Source organism: Oryx dammah, unplaced genomic scaffold, assembly GCF_014754425.2.
Source record: "Oryx dammah isolate SB20612 unplaced genomic scaffold, SCBI_Odam_1.1 HiC_scaffold_27, whole genome shotgun sequence".
In the NCBI taxonomy this organism is placed as follows: domain Eukaryota; kingdom Metazoa; phylum Chordata; class Mammalia; order Artiodactyla; family Bovidae; genus Oryx; species Oryx dammah.
In genome coordinates, this window is record NW_024070211.1 from 116,520,024 (window position 1) to 116,535,515 (window position 15,492).

Consider the following 15,492-nt stretch of genomic DNA (forward strand, 5'->3'; position numbering starts at 1 on the left):
ATAAAGAGGAAATAGATGAAAAATGGTTTACAGTAAAATAGCATGTAGTGTAATATATATAAGTGCTTAATCCCGCTAACACCAGAAGAGCATCCCCACAAATATTCAAAGTGCTGCCTTGGAGTAGTGCAGCACCCACTGAGAACTGACAGGCTGGAGAAGTGGGCTGATCCTGTGGACAAGCCTTAAAGATTCAGTAGAAGTCAAGCCAGCAGATCTGAGAGAGAGGTAGAATTGCAGTGCAAAAGTGAAAAGAAAAAACCCTCACTTGGTATATTTGTAGAAAGTTCATCCTGCTGAAACCTGGTGTAAGTGAAAAGATTTCTTTGAGTGGGTTTTGTATGTTTAGGACATGTGGCCCAGGCCCTGATTACTTAGTACCTCTATCACAACCACTTGGCTGGGATAGGCCAACACACAGCTGACCCGTCTATTTTCCTTTGAGCAAATCATCTAGAGTCTAAATTAAGTTCTAAGACTGCAAACCAATAAACCAAAGCAGTAAATCCAGCTTTAATAAAAATGAAAGAGGTTTCCTGCATTTCACTTGAAGCCGTAACTTTATTAAGTGCATTTACCTTGTATTTTATTAAGCACATTTGTAATAACCTTTTTCTTTAATTGAAAAGTATTTCCTATTGTTTCACATTGCACTGAGGATGGCTTGGATCTTTTGGAAATTTGAACATTTTAAGAGCACAATTGTTATTGCCTGATAAAATCAGGTAGTAGGAGAGTAGACAGGGCCCTGCTTGACTATATGGTAACTAAGCCTGCCTAGTTTTGTTAGGTAAGGGTCCCTGGGCTACGTTTCATTCTGTTTACCCTATAGGGAAGGAGCTGAAGGGGGAACTATTCACTTGCCTCTCTAGTAATTATTTTCACTATAAGTTTAAGGGTTTAAATAGTAATTGCCTTTACAGATAGAATAGCCAGTGGGTTTTTTTTTGACAGTTAGTAAGAGAGTAGTGTTAGGACCTCCTTGACGTTTTCATGGTTAGTGTTGATGTTGAGAGTGAATATTCACATTATGTGTTTCATAGTCTGAAAAACCATGTAACTTATACAAATTTGTGAAGGACTTTGAGCCTGACTCTAAACACAGCACTTCTGAAAATGTACAATGTTATTGGACCGAGACGTTCACTGTATCCAAACCATACTCTTCTATGACATTTAAAATGTTTTTTACTTCTGACAGAGTCCAGAATTCTCCTACTCTAGGTCTTCCAACTTCCTCAAATACAACTAAAGGCATCTAGTATAAGGAGAAGTATATTTGGGACATAAAAAGTAATTTGTTTATCTGAAATTCAGATTTAATTGGGCATTCCTTATTTTATCTGGAGACCCTACTCCACCCCAATGTTTTGTACTCAGATTTTTCACTTCCCCTGAATTCTTGGTTTCTCTTGTATATTACTCCTTGTTGCATATCCCCTCTTTAGGTTTATGTGGTTTAGTCACTAAGTGGTGTCCAACTCTTGCAACCCCATGGACCATAGCCTGCCAGGCTCCTCTGTCCATGGGATTCTCCAGGCAAGAATACTGGAGTGGGTTGCCATTTACTTCTCCAGGGGATCTTCCCAACCTGGGTCTCCTGCATTGAAGGCAGATTCTTTACCAACTGAGCTACAAGGGAAGCCTTTAGGTTTATGGTCTTATGCAAATATGGAATACGCTCATTTTCCTTACTCTCTCCCAGATTCCGTTCCCAGCAGGTACTAATAGGAGAAACACTGAAGAGGGGGCTATACGTGAGAAAAACTGTGTTAAAGAGAACCTGTAAAACTCTGTCTCTTCTCCGAGATACAATGTATAGGTGTGTGTGGAAAAGAAATTGAGTTTGTTTGGGTGCCTGTATGTATGGCGTGGGCTTGGCATGGGCTTGTCTGGTGGCTCAGTGGTAAAGGCCACCTGCCAATACAGGAAACACGGGTTTGATTCCAGGGTCGGGGAGATCCCCTGGAGAAGGAAATGGCAACCCACTCTAGTGTTCTTGCCTGGGAAACTCCATGGACAGAAAGGCCTGGTGGGCTACACTCCAGGGGGGTGCAAAGAGTTGGACAAGACTTAGCGATTAAACAACAACAATATGTGCAACGTATTTTGCTGTTTTGAACTAATTTAGATGATCTTCATTTATTAATAATGATCATTATTTTTAAACCTGTAGCTTGTTTCACTGAACAGATTTAATCCTGCTTCTTTTAATAGGAGACTGATGTCCAAAACAGAACAAACAACTTTATATTGAAAACATTAACCATTACTATTCTAAAAAGTCCATCTGTCATATCCTTCACTGTGAATTTCTCACTCACTTTCTCTTTTCCTTGAATCATTGATTCCCTTCTGTTGTTGGGCCACCACTTCTCATCTCTCCTAGCTTATCCTCTTTCCTGGACACCCCATTCCTCCAGCACTGCTCCTAGAAACTAAAAAATTTGCACTTTATAAACTTCTTGTCTCCATCCCACCTATGTCCTGAGCACCATCTTGCTTCAACCAAAATGGTGTATTGGAATGTTTTGGTAAAAAGAAGACAAATCTCCACCTGGTGAGCTCTGCTACTAACTTCTAAAAGAATGTTTCCCTCCCCCTTGCTGTTATTAAAGGGGAGAGAGATGGGAATCGTAAATGCCAGTTGAGCCAAGAGGATGAAAAATGGAAGGACCATCGATGGTCCTTTGGATTAATTTAAAGCCACTGTGGAATGAGGGCTGAAGATCAGAAGCTGATGAAGCTGCCCAAGTGAAACTTCACTGGTCCTCAATGGAGATGCCCAAGCCAAGTGACAAGGCGAGGCTCTGAGGGGACAGGAGGAGGCCTTCCTTGACCTCCAGCTTCCTTCTGGTGCCTGGAGTATATATCTGGCTGGCACCCACGGACAGATAAAAGTGTTCTTCTGACGAGTAGTGTCCTCTTCAGGCTGGATCGTAGGCAGACAGAGGGAAACCAGTGCTGAAGAAAGACAGGGGACCACTGTTAACAGGCTGGTTCTCAGACCCTTATGAGGCTTCCTTTTAGGTCCCTAGGGATATCTAGGGGACACTATGATGAGTGCCAAAAAAGAGGTCGAGACAGAAATCATACTTGATCACTGGATCTACGAAGAAGGCATTAATTAACTAGACCTTGAAGGAATTCTCAGCAGGCAGTCTTGCTTTGAGAAGTCACATCTGTTATGAAAAGAGAAGTGCATCCATGTATGTAATTTTTTTTTTAGTATTGTTGTTGCTAGCTAATGGATATAAAGACAATGACGTCCTGCTAAGGAAAAGAACTGCATTGCTCCTAGTAAATCACGATAAATTCTCTCCTTGTGTTTTTTAACAGGTAGGTTAGTAATGTTGGTAGCTTACAAATGAGAACGCTTGGGAGAGCATGAGATTTTAAATAGCCCACTGAGACAGTGGCTGTGGGCCAAGTTAATTCATTCTACCTTCATGGAATCTGGGAGTACAGATTTTTTGTGACCCACAGAGAAATGTTTTTAAAAACCCACTTCCCAAAGAAGAAAAGCAAGCAGACAAATAAAACTCCCACCAGTATCGGGGGGGGGGGAAGAAAAGCCAACCAAGGTGTGTCTCTGAGGGTCAGAGAGGCAGAAAGTCTGTCACCTCTAACCTGGAAGCCACATTCATTACAGCTTATCAGGGTTACTCTACCCTCCCACTTAGAACCTTCTCTAGGTGTGTGGAGGAAACACTGCCAGCTCCGGGTGGCTGCATGAGAAGCAAATCCATTTGGCGGATGGACATTTTTAAAACCTGCCACATATGTTAGCCATTTTTATGGCATTTAAATTGTTGGGGGATCTGTGAGGTGAATGCGCAATAAAACCGTTCACAATAAACCATGCAGAAAATCATCTAATCCAACCCCTGGAGGTCAAAAGTCACCGTAACATGTTGCTTTATACCATGAAAAAGAATTAAGAGTCCTTAATTCTTTAAGGGACAGCTTGCTTTTCCCTTTGTTCTTTATAGCCTGGTGCTCCAGATTTGGGGTGGAAGGTAAATTGTGTGAAATGGAGGTGTTGGGCTGAGGTAGGGCAGGGAGGCCTCCCCTGGCTGGTGGAACCTAGGGAGTGCTTTGCCAGTCATTTGCAAAGTAGCATCATTTCTCTGCCACCCTTTTGCCGTCCTCAGGATGAAGACTTTCTCCCCAAGGGATACAGAGGGCGAAAAAAGGGAACTAGGACAAGGAAGTAAGACACATAAGTCAGAACAGGAGGTCACAGTGAGGCATATAAGAGATACTCCCACAGTCTGGGGGCTATATAAGAGGTACTTATGTTTATTTGGTTATGTTTATTGAGACGTATGCATGGGAAAGAAAGTACAGCCTTCAGAACACTAGGGATCCCTTTTTTTTTTTCTCTTGAGGAAATATAATGATCTAATTGAAAATAAAAACTTAGGAGAGTTCTAGGACACATTCTTACTGATTTGTACTTTGACAACTAAGTGAAAAGTGAAAGTGTTAGTCGCTCAGTGATGTCCAACTGTTTGCAACCCTACGGACTGTAGCCTGCCAGGCTTCTCTGTCCATGGGATTCTCTAGGCAAGAATACTGGAGTGAGTAGCCGTTCCCTTCTCCAGGAAATCTTCCCAAGCCGGGGATCTTCCCAACCCAGGGATCGAACCCAGGTCTCCCACATTGCAGGTGGATTCTTTACTAGCTGAGATTTACTATATGAGATTCTAAAAATAAAGTCTTAGGGCCAAAAAAACACTTGCAGTTTCTCAGTAACTTCTGAAAAATGACTAGTAAATTTTGTTCCCATTTGAAAACTTCTATCACAGAAGTTTTTTTTTTTTTTTATAATTTCCTAAAACAGGCTTCTAATGAAGTCAGCATGCTCTTCAGCCCTTTTTAATCTTTTCTACCCAGTTGTTTTAAAATTTGAGACTTCAAGTACGTCTGAATAGCATGAAATGCTTGGTTAGAATTGTTTAAAGAGAAAGAACAGAGTTGGTATTAACAATCAGAAAACCATCAGCTGTCAAATTCTTATCTCCAATAACTGAGAAACAGTCATTCTCATTCTCACTGTGTGATGGTCTAAGGTCTGCCCAAGGAATGACACAGGCGTTCAGGCCATGCTCATTGACCTCAGAGCAAACCCAGACTACTTTTGAATGAATAAAGATATATACACAGTGTTCTGTCTGCCTGATTCTAAACACTTTCACACATAGTTCATTGCATTGAAGGGCCTTCCTGGTGGCTCGGATGGTAAAGAATCTGTCTGCAATGTGGGAGATGTGGGTTCAAGCCCTGGGTTGGGAAGATTCCCTGGAGGAGGGCATGGCAACCCGCTCCAATATTCTTGCCTGGAGAATCCCCATGGACAGAGGAACCTGGTGGGCTACAATCATGGGGTCACAAAGAGTCAGACACAACTGAGTGACTAAGCACAGCACAGCACAGAGGATGTGCAGATAAAGCAGCTGATCCGTGGATTGCGTTTTCTCTTCTAAACTGGTTGTCAGTGTGATTCTAGGGATTTGAACTGTACCATTTTCAGAATGGGCTTCCCTTGTGCCTCAGTTGGTAAAGAATCTGCCTGCAATGCAGGAGACCTGGGTTCCATCCCTGGGCTGGGAAGATTCCTTGGAGAACGGAAAGACTACCTGCTCCAGTATTCTGGTCTGGAGAATGCCATGGACTATAGTCCATGGGGTCGCAAAGAATTGGACACGCCTGAGTGACTTTCACTTTCTTTCATTTTCAGAATAAGCCTCTAAGTTCTTGGTTTTGTGGTCCCTTTACTGGGCTGAATCGTAGGAAACTTTGGCCCAAAACTCTCATTTTACAGATGATGATACAGAGTCATAGAGATGTGGAGAGGAGTGACTTTTCCATTCAACAAACTAGGATCAGAACCAAAGTCATGAGTTTAATCGCCACGCGTCGAATGCATTAGTGGCTCAGCTGTGTTCAAGTCTTTGCGACCCTGTGGACTGTAGCCTGCCCTGCTCTTCCATCCATGGGACCATGCCTTTCACTAAATGGTTGTGTAACTGAGGGTCAGATAATTTAATTAGGATTTAAGTTATCTAGTTTGGACCTCTTGCTTTTATAAAATCAAAGTGTTTGGGGATTTAATATGCTTTCCCTCTTGGTCACCACATTCCGGCATTCTTTCCACTATACCATATCTTTGATTCCATTCATTCATTCATTCATTCATCCCGTAGTAAAGGGTGATTGTTTGGAAGCAGCTGCCCATGAGGTTCGTATTTCTCAGCCTGCTCTCCATCGCCCTTTCACCCCTTTCATCTAGCTGGGGCCATTTCATACCAATGTGATATGCTTGAACAAGAAGCATGTCACTTCCAGGCAGAAATAATCATGAAGCAGGTATATCATTTTCATCTTTTCTTCCCATCTGCTGACTGAAATAGTACCCTAAAGGTCTAGGGGATGGCAGAGCCACCCGGTGGAAGGAATCTGAGTCTTCAATCGCTCTGTGGAAGGCTGCCTGCTGAAAAACTGCACTGGATTGTTACATGCACGAGAAACAAATTTGTGTCTTTTTTTTTTTTTTTTTTGCCATGCCACGTGGCATGTGAGACCTTAGTTTCCTGACCAGTGATCCAACCCACGCCCCCTTCTATGGAAGCTTGGAGTCTTAAATAACCACCAGACTGCCAGGAAAGTCCAAACTTCTCTGCCTTAAATTTTGTTCAAACAACTAACATTACCCTGACTAATGCAGTTAGGCAACAGGCATTTAAATACTGACTGTATGCATGTTTTTATGTTGGGTAGAAGGGACCCATCTTTGAATAACACACACTTTCTGCCATCAAAGAATTCAGTCCAGTAGGAGAAGACATAATACGTGTACCAACAGTTGCAATACAGTGTGGTCAGTACCATGATATACACAGGATAGTGTGAGAGAACATAGTCCTGGGCATTTTAGGAAACTCTCCCGACAGAAGTATCAAGTGCTAAAGCAAAGCATATTCGATGGTTATGAACCAAATGTTTTCTATCGCCCCCCAAATTCATAAGTTGAAGCCTTAACCTTCAATGTGGTATTTGGAGATAGGGGCTTTGGAAGGTGGAGTTGGATGAGGTCATGAGAGTGGGACCTTCATGGTGGGATTAGTGTCTTCATAAGAAGAGGAAGAGAGATTTCTCTCTTTTTCACCCTGTGAGGACAGAGCAGGAAGGCAGCCGTCTGCAAGTCAAGAAGAGAGTCCTCAGTAGAATCCAACCATGCTGGCACCCTGACCTTGGACTTCCAGCCTCCAGAACTGTGGGGAATGAATTTCTGTTGTTTAAGCCACCCAGTCTGTGGTATTTTGTTATGAGAGTTCCTACTGACTGAGACAGATGGGGTTTTCTTTCCAAGGGACCCAGCCTTTATTTCTGACCTAGGAATAAGATCTCCTTCAGAATGGACTGGTTGGATCTCCTTGCAGTCCAAGGGACTCTCAAGAGTCTTCCCCAACACCACAGTTCAGTCTGAGTGAATTCCGGGAGTTGGTGATGGACAGGGAGGCCTGGCGTGCTGTGATTCATGAGGTCACTAAGAGTCGGACATGACTGAGCGACTGAACTGAACTGAACTGAACTTAACTGAACTGAGGAATAAGATAGATCATGACATATTCAAGAAGCTTGGTGGCTGCCACAGAGGGTGGAGAGGGAGGCTGGAACTTCAGGAAGAGCGTCTCATTGCACTAAAGCCCCTGAATAAGGCTCCTGGGACGTTGGGATGTCGGCTTCGGTTGGGCCTGCCTTGAAGAGGCACCAGAGGATAATGGGATGCGAATAAAGGGACCTGTGGGCATGGTCTATAGGTTAGGCAGGTAGGAGGTTGGCCAAAAATGGTACTAGTGGTATCCATAGCTTCCTTGACAAAGATATCCAAAAACTAACAGTTTGCAGACCAATTGGATTTGATAAAATTTAGAAATGATAAGCACTTCCAAAAAATAGAGTTCACTTACTAATAACGTTGTTAGGCAGACCTGGGCTTCAACTCAGATGCATGAAAACAGGATAGTATGTGGGCCTTAAGCTTGGCGGTGAAAGCTGTGCTTCAGGGCCACAGCAGGACTTTGGGTCAAATACTAATGAATTCCTCACTCTAGAGAGAGAAGTCATTATTTGCATTGTGATTTCTTACTTGGCAGTTAACCAAAGGAAATAAATCAGAAATCTCCCAACCCATTTTCCAAAGACCATCATCTGGTGGACTTTCTAAATTGTCTTTATACTAGGCTTTTCCTCACCCTCGAATCTTTACAAAAGAGAGAAGAAAAACAACAGAGGCTCCCTTCTCTCAAATCTTGTCTAATCCTTTCATAATTCAAGATCACAGAGCTGCTGTAAAAACCCAGCCTCACTGCTGTGCTTATTCCCCATGTGCTTGGCAGAGCAAGCAATTCCATTTACCAGCACTCCAGCAAGCGGGCAGTGATAAATAAAGCTGCCACCCACCGCTTGCCCACCGTGTTGAAAATGACACATTGGACAAGTGGGTCTTTATTGCCTCCACTTTTTTCATAAAAAGGCTAAAAATGGTCTGCAAATGTAGTAAATCTTAATTTCTAATATAAACTCCAAACAGAAAAAAAAATCATAGGCCAGTTTAGACTGGAGTGAATTTGACGATCAGATGTTGAGAGTTTGAATACTAAAGAGAAACAATCTGAAAACTAGTTCCAGGAGCCACCTGGATGTGTGGGGCTTTTCCTTCTTGAAGCAAGTTTGTCTTCTCCCCATGTGACTTTATTGGAAACTAAAATCACAAAACAGGCAGAGTAAAGTCAACATGAAAAAAGTTAAGTTTCTCAGTTCAGAATCCCAGAATTTAAAAATTACCTCTTGGTTTGAGACTGAGTTAGCTTTTCTTAAACCCTTAACTGTGTGACAAGTGCATGCCAAGTTCTTTCACGCATATCTCACTGAACTTTTGGGTCTGAATTTTCTTTTAAATCTTCCAGTCTGGAATCAAGGGCATTCTTTTTTCATTGTGATTATTAACAGGAGAATTGACTTTGAATTACCTATAAGATGATGAACATGATCTTGTTGGTCTATAGTAATAAATCCCTTTGCAGGATGATTCAAGTCCTCCTCACTTCTGTCCAAACATACTCGGGTATCCGATTTCCAGGCCCTCTACTTCATTCACGATGTGCTCCAATCTCATCACACAATGTTCTCAGTCTCTGTGGGCACCTCGTGCTTTCCTGCCTCTGTCTCCTTGCTCTCAGTTCAGTCGCTCAGTCGTGTCCGACTCTTTGCGACCCCATGAACCGCAGCACGCCAGGCCTCCCTGTCCATCACCAGCTCCCAGAGTCCATCCAAAGCCCTTGCTCGAGGTCAGCCGGTTGCTTGGATTGCCTGTTTCTCATCGTCATCTCACAGTCTCTGTACCTAACCAGCAGGTCCAGCTCACACTTCTTGTGTGCCATGAAGCCTGCCCCAGTGCTCCTCTTCAAGCTGAAAGTCACCTTTTCTCTTCTGATTATCCAATCCTTTTTATTAAGTTTGAAAATTGTGTTTGAAGGGATGTTCACAGTAGCATGGTTATAACAGAGAAAAAAAGAGGAAGCGATATAAGGGTGACACCTCAAAAGGGTGTCAGATAAATAAATTATTGTGTTCTTATATATTGTGAAGAACAGTATAGATATTTACCATGGTGATAGAGGTATATATTTTTACTGGTTTAGAAAGATGCCCACTATAGGTTGGTAAGTTCAGCTATGATCCTATCTTTAAACACAAAAGTAATTTAAACATCACCTGCTTCGGTCTTCAGTGGCTCAAGTCTCCCTCCTCCCTCTCTACTTGCCCCAGCCCTGACCTCCGAGGTGGCCCAGAGTTGTTTCTGAAAGTCCTCAAAGGGTAAGGAGAGTAGATAACAGATGCCCACAGCTTCAGCCACCGTGCTGCAGCTGCTGTGGAAGATTTCATTGCTTTCCTCCTAATGGAGCCCCTGGTGGGAATGATGCTGATTCACCAAAACTCATTAGTCTGTGAGCTGGTACTGAGTCCCACTGGGTACCTCAGGTGTTCCTGACCCATTTTCCTCTTTCACCCACCATTCATGACGAGTCTTCCATATATCAGCCCCTGAAACGGAGGAAAATGGGCAGGATCCCTGTCCTGAAAGAGGCTCCCAGACTGTCCAGGCTCCCGTTGCAAGCCCTGTTCGTGAGTTCCTGCTTGGAAGGAACTCTAGACTCTTACTGCTCTGACAGCTGCCCTAGGGCAGGCAGTGTGGACAGAATTCTGCGTGAGAAGATCTGAGTTCATATCCCAGCTCTGTCACTTAACTAGCTCACCAACTTGAGGAAATCATTTTCCCCAAGGCTTAGTTTCTTCACATAAAATGGAAGTGACACTGTTACTTCCCATGCAACTTCATTGTGGAGGACATAGGATATGTGACTATCAACGTTATTCATACATCATAAGAATCTAGAAGACCATTATTAAGCACAGAGTTAACCCTAACCCCACTTCTCCAACCCCTAATATCTTGTCAATTCATGTGACTTCTGAGAATTCCTAAACTCTAGTTATTTTTAAAAATGTGTTTGTTTATTTGGCTGCACTGGGTCTTAGTTGCGGCGTGCAGGATCTTTAGCTGTGGCATGTGAGGTCTTAGTTGCAGCAGTGTGGGGTCTAGTTCCCTGACCAGGAATCGAACCTGGGCCCTTGCATTGGGCACACAGAGTCTTAGCCACTGGACCACCAGAGAAGTCCCTCTAGTTTTGTTTTTTTTTTTCAAAGTAGGCCCAAGATAGAATGATACCTGCTTGGCTTCACAGATCTGGCCTTCAACTGAGAGCTCCAACCTCAGCAGTGACTTTGACTCAGGATGTTTCTCACCATGTTAGGACTAGGGTTAGCAGCACCTCTTTGAGGACCTGGCAACTCTTGGTTGGAATTCACAGCCCATCCTCAACTTCTCATCCAGCCGCCTAGACAGAATCTGGAAACCCACTACCTCACACATCAAACACGAGTCCTTCACTAAAATACAAAAATGTGCGTTCCCAGGAAACAGGATTTGAAAGGACAAACCACACTCAGAAATATTGAGGGACATTTAAGAAATATCCCCTTTTTCTCTTACTTCTTCACTGCTGAGACCTTCTGAAAGAATTCTCTGTCCTGCTCCAGAGGCTGTGATCACTTTTGGGTGTGTGGATTATTATGTGTTTCCCTTGTGGGTGTCAGTTAAGTTACGAGGTGTTAACAGTCTCCTGGAAGAGACATCACATCGGGGAGAAGGTGTTAGGTTTTGATCCCTGGCTGTGGTTCAGATTTATTTGATTTCTCTCCCCTCCCCTCACCTCCCTACTCTCAATCTATTAAGATTTAAATCCTCAGACCCATAACTGCAGTTGTCTAATCTGTATCTATCTGGGGGCTATAGACACCACCATTCTTGCCCTTAGCTTTAGAGAGAGACTTTTCCTGCCACACACAAAGAGGTTGGGCATTGGTGGGGAAACCTGCCACATTCAAATACTTTGTGCTCTTTTGATTCTCTTCTGCATGTGGACAAGAACTGGGCAGATCCTTCGTGCTGTGGCCCAAGTAACTGGCTTAAAAACAATACATATGGGTTTATGTTCTCATGTGTACCATTTTCCTTTTAACACAAGTGTATCCCAGCCCTCAGAACCTAGCTCTAAGCTGGATGTATGAGGGGTGTTTTGCTGGTCATTTTTCATCTTGATAAACCCAAACCCTCAGTGGACTCTGTTGATGGATGGCCTTTCTTGCTCATATTTTCTCTTTCTTGCCCTTGATTAAAAAATAACACATGTCTGTTGTAAAAAATTTAGAATGTAGGGGTGCACAAAAGCAGAGCATAAAAGTCACATTAGGTTGTCATCCTGAGACAGCTAGTGATAACAGTCGGTATGTCTTTTGTCTAAGATCCAGTGGAATTGGGACCATCCCATTTAGGCTCTTTTGCAAAGTACTTGTTTTCGCTTAATATATCACAGCCCATGTTACTGTGCCTGGTCAAGGATTCTTACTCTTCAGTACAGTTCTTTCTGGCCACGGGACACTAAGGGCTCCTGTCTGCACCAGCTCCTTTGGGTAGACCTTGTCTAGCTTCTGGGTTGGAAGCAATGACCTAATACCTGGGGCTGGGTACAGGCTCACTGGAGTCACTATCCCAGTTCCGAACATGGCTGTATGCTCTCAGAAGGAATCATTTCCAGTGTAAAAATGTAAAGTATTTTCATGTCAAAAAGAACCCAAGAAATCTGCTGAGCGCCCCAGATGAGAAACTTACCTATAATATCCACTCTACAAGTGTTCACAGCTTGAAATGCCTTATTTATTTACTTATGACTATATTTAGAGCAGTTTTAGAAAGTGAAAGTGAAGTCACTCAGTCGTATCTGACTCTTTGAGACCCCATAAACTGTGGCTTAACAGACTCCTCTGTCCATGTAATTTTCCAGGCAAGAGTACTGGAGTGGTTGCCATTTTCTTCTCCAGGGGATCTTCCCAACTCAGGGATCAAACCCAGGTCTTCTGCATTATAGACAGATACTTTACCCTCTGAGCCACCAGGGAAGCCCAGAGCAGTGTTCAGTTCAGTCACTCAGTCATGTCCGACTCTTTGCGACCCCATGAATCGCAGCACACCAGGCCTCCCTGTCCATCACCATCTCCCGGAGTTCACTCAGACTTACGGCCATCGAGTCCGTGATGCCATCCAGCCATCTCATCCTCTGTCATCCCCTTCTCTTCCTGCCCCCAATCCCTCCCAGCAGAAGAGTCTTTTCCAATGAGTCAACTCTTCGCATGAGGTGGCCAAAGTACTGGAGTTTCAGCTTCAGCATCATTCCTTCCAAAGAACTCCCAGGGCTAATCTTCAGAATGGACTGGTTGGATCTCCTTGCAGTCCAAGGGACTCTCAAGAGTCTTCTCCAACACCACAGTTCAAAAGCATCAATTCTTCGGCGCTCAGCGTTCTTCACAGTCCAACTCTCACATCCATACATGACCACTGGAAAAACCATAGCCTTGACTAGACGGACCTTAGTCGTCAAAGTAATGTCTCTGCTTTTGAATATGCTATCTAGGTTGGTCATAACTTTTCTTCCAAGGACTAAGTGTCTTTTAATTTCATGGCTGCAGTCACCATCTGCAGTGATTTGGAGCCCCCCAAAATAAAGTCTGACACTGTTTCCACTGTTTCCCCATCTATTTCCCATGAAGTGATGGGACTGGATGCCATGATCTTAGTTTTCTGAATGTTGAGCTTTAAGCCAACTTTTTCACTCTCCTCTTTCACCTTTATCAAGAGGCTCTTTAGTTCCTCTTCACTTTCTGCCATAAGGGTGGTGTCATCTGCATATCTGAGGTTATTGATATTTCTCCCGGCAATCTTGATTCCAGCTTGTGTTTCCTCCAGTCCAGCATTTCTCATGATGTCCTCTGCATAGAAGTTAAATAAGCAGGGTAACAATATACAGCCTTGACGCACTCCTTTTCCTATTTGGAACCAGTCTGTTGTTCCATGTCCAGTTCTAACTGTTGCTTCCTGACCTGCATACAGATTTCTCAAGAGCCAGGCCAGGTGGTCTGGTATTCCCATCTCTCTCAGAATTTTCCACAGTTTCTTGTGATCCACACAGTCAAAGGCTTTGGCATAGTCAATAAAGCAGAAATAGAGAGCAGTGTTAGGTTCACAAAAATTGATCAGAAAGTATAGAGAGTTCTCATAAACCACCTACCCCTTCACCAACCTCCCAATGTGCCAAATGAATGTGCCAAATAAATGGTACATTTGTTAAAGCTGATGAACTAGCACTGACATGTCTGTCACTCAAAGCCCATAGTTAACAATTGAATTCAATATTGTATCTTCTATGAGTTTCAACAAACGTATGAGTATCCATCACTATAGTGCCATACAGAATAGTTTCACTGCTCTAAATATCTCTTGTGCTCCACATGTTCATCCCTCCTTCCCGCTAAACCCATGGAAACCATGAATCTTTTTGCCGTCTCCATAGTTTTGCCTTTTCTAAAAGGTCATATAGTTGGAACATATAATATGTACCTTTTAAAATTGGTTTCTTTCACTTAGCAATATGAATTTAAGGTTCTTCCATGTCTATTTATGACTTGATAGCTCATTTCTTTTTAATGCTGAATAATATCATATTGTCTGGATATTCCACAGTTATTTTTTTTAATTAATTTATTTTTTACTGAAGGATAATTGCTTTACGGAATTTTCCTGTTTTCTGTCAAACCTTAACCATAGGTTGAATCAGCCATAGGTATACATATATCCCCTCCCTTTTGAAACTCCCTTCCATCTCCGTCCCATCTCCCTCCCTCTAGGTTGTTACAGAGCCCCTGTTTGAGTTTCCTGAACCATATAGCAAATTCCCATTGGCTATCTGTTATATTTAGTAATGTAAGTTTCCATGTTACTCTTTCCATACCTCTCACCCTCTCCTCCCCTCTCCCCATGTCCATAAGTCTACTTTCTATGTCTGTTTCTCCGTTGCTGCCCTGTAAATATATTCTTCAGTACCATTTTTCTAGATTCCGTATATATGTGTTAGAATACGGTATTTATCTTTCTCTTTCTGACTCACTTCACTCTGTATAATAGGTTCTAGGTTCATCCACCTTGTTAGAACTGACTCATATGTGTTCCTATTTATGGCTGAGTAGTATTCCTTTGTATATATGTACCCAAACTTCTTTATCCATTCATCTGTCTATGGACATCTAGGTTGCTTCCATGTTCTAGCTATTGTAAATAGTGCTGCAGTGAACAATGGGATACATGTGTCTCTTTCAGTTTTGGTTTCCTAGGGTATGTGTCTAGGAGTGGGAACGCTGGGTCATGTGGTGGTTTTATTCCTAATTTTTAAAGGAATCTCTATACAGTCTTCCATAGTGGCTGTATCAATTTACATTCCCATCAACAGTGCAAGAGTGTTCCCTTTTCTCCACACCCTTTCCAGCATTTATTGTTCGTAGACATTTTGATGAGGGCCATTCTGACTGGTGGGAGGTGATATCTCATCATAGTTTTGATTTGCATTTCTCTAATAATGAGCGATGTTGACCATCTTTCAGGTGTTAGCCATCTGGATGTCTTCTTTGGAGAAATGTCTGTTTAGGTCTTTATCCCACTTTTTGATTGGGTTGTTTATTTTTCTGGTATTGAGTTGTATGAGCTGCTTGTATATTTTGGAAATTAACCCTTTGTCAGTTGTTTCAGTTGCTATTATTTTCTCCCATTCTGAGGGTTGTCTTTTCACCTTGCTTATAGTTTCCTTTGCTGTGCAAAAGCTTTTCAGTTTAATCAGGTCCCACTTGTTCACTTTTGCTTTTGTTTCTGTTACTGTAGGAGGTGGGTCATAGAGGATCTTGCTTTGATTTATGTCATCGAGTGTTCTGCCTGTGTTTTCCTCTAAGAGTTTTATACTTTCTGGTCTTACATTTAGG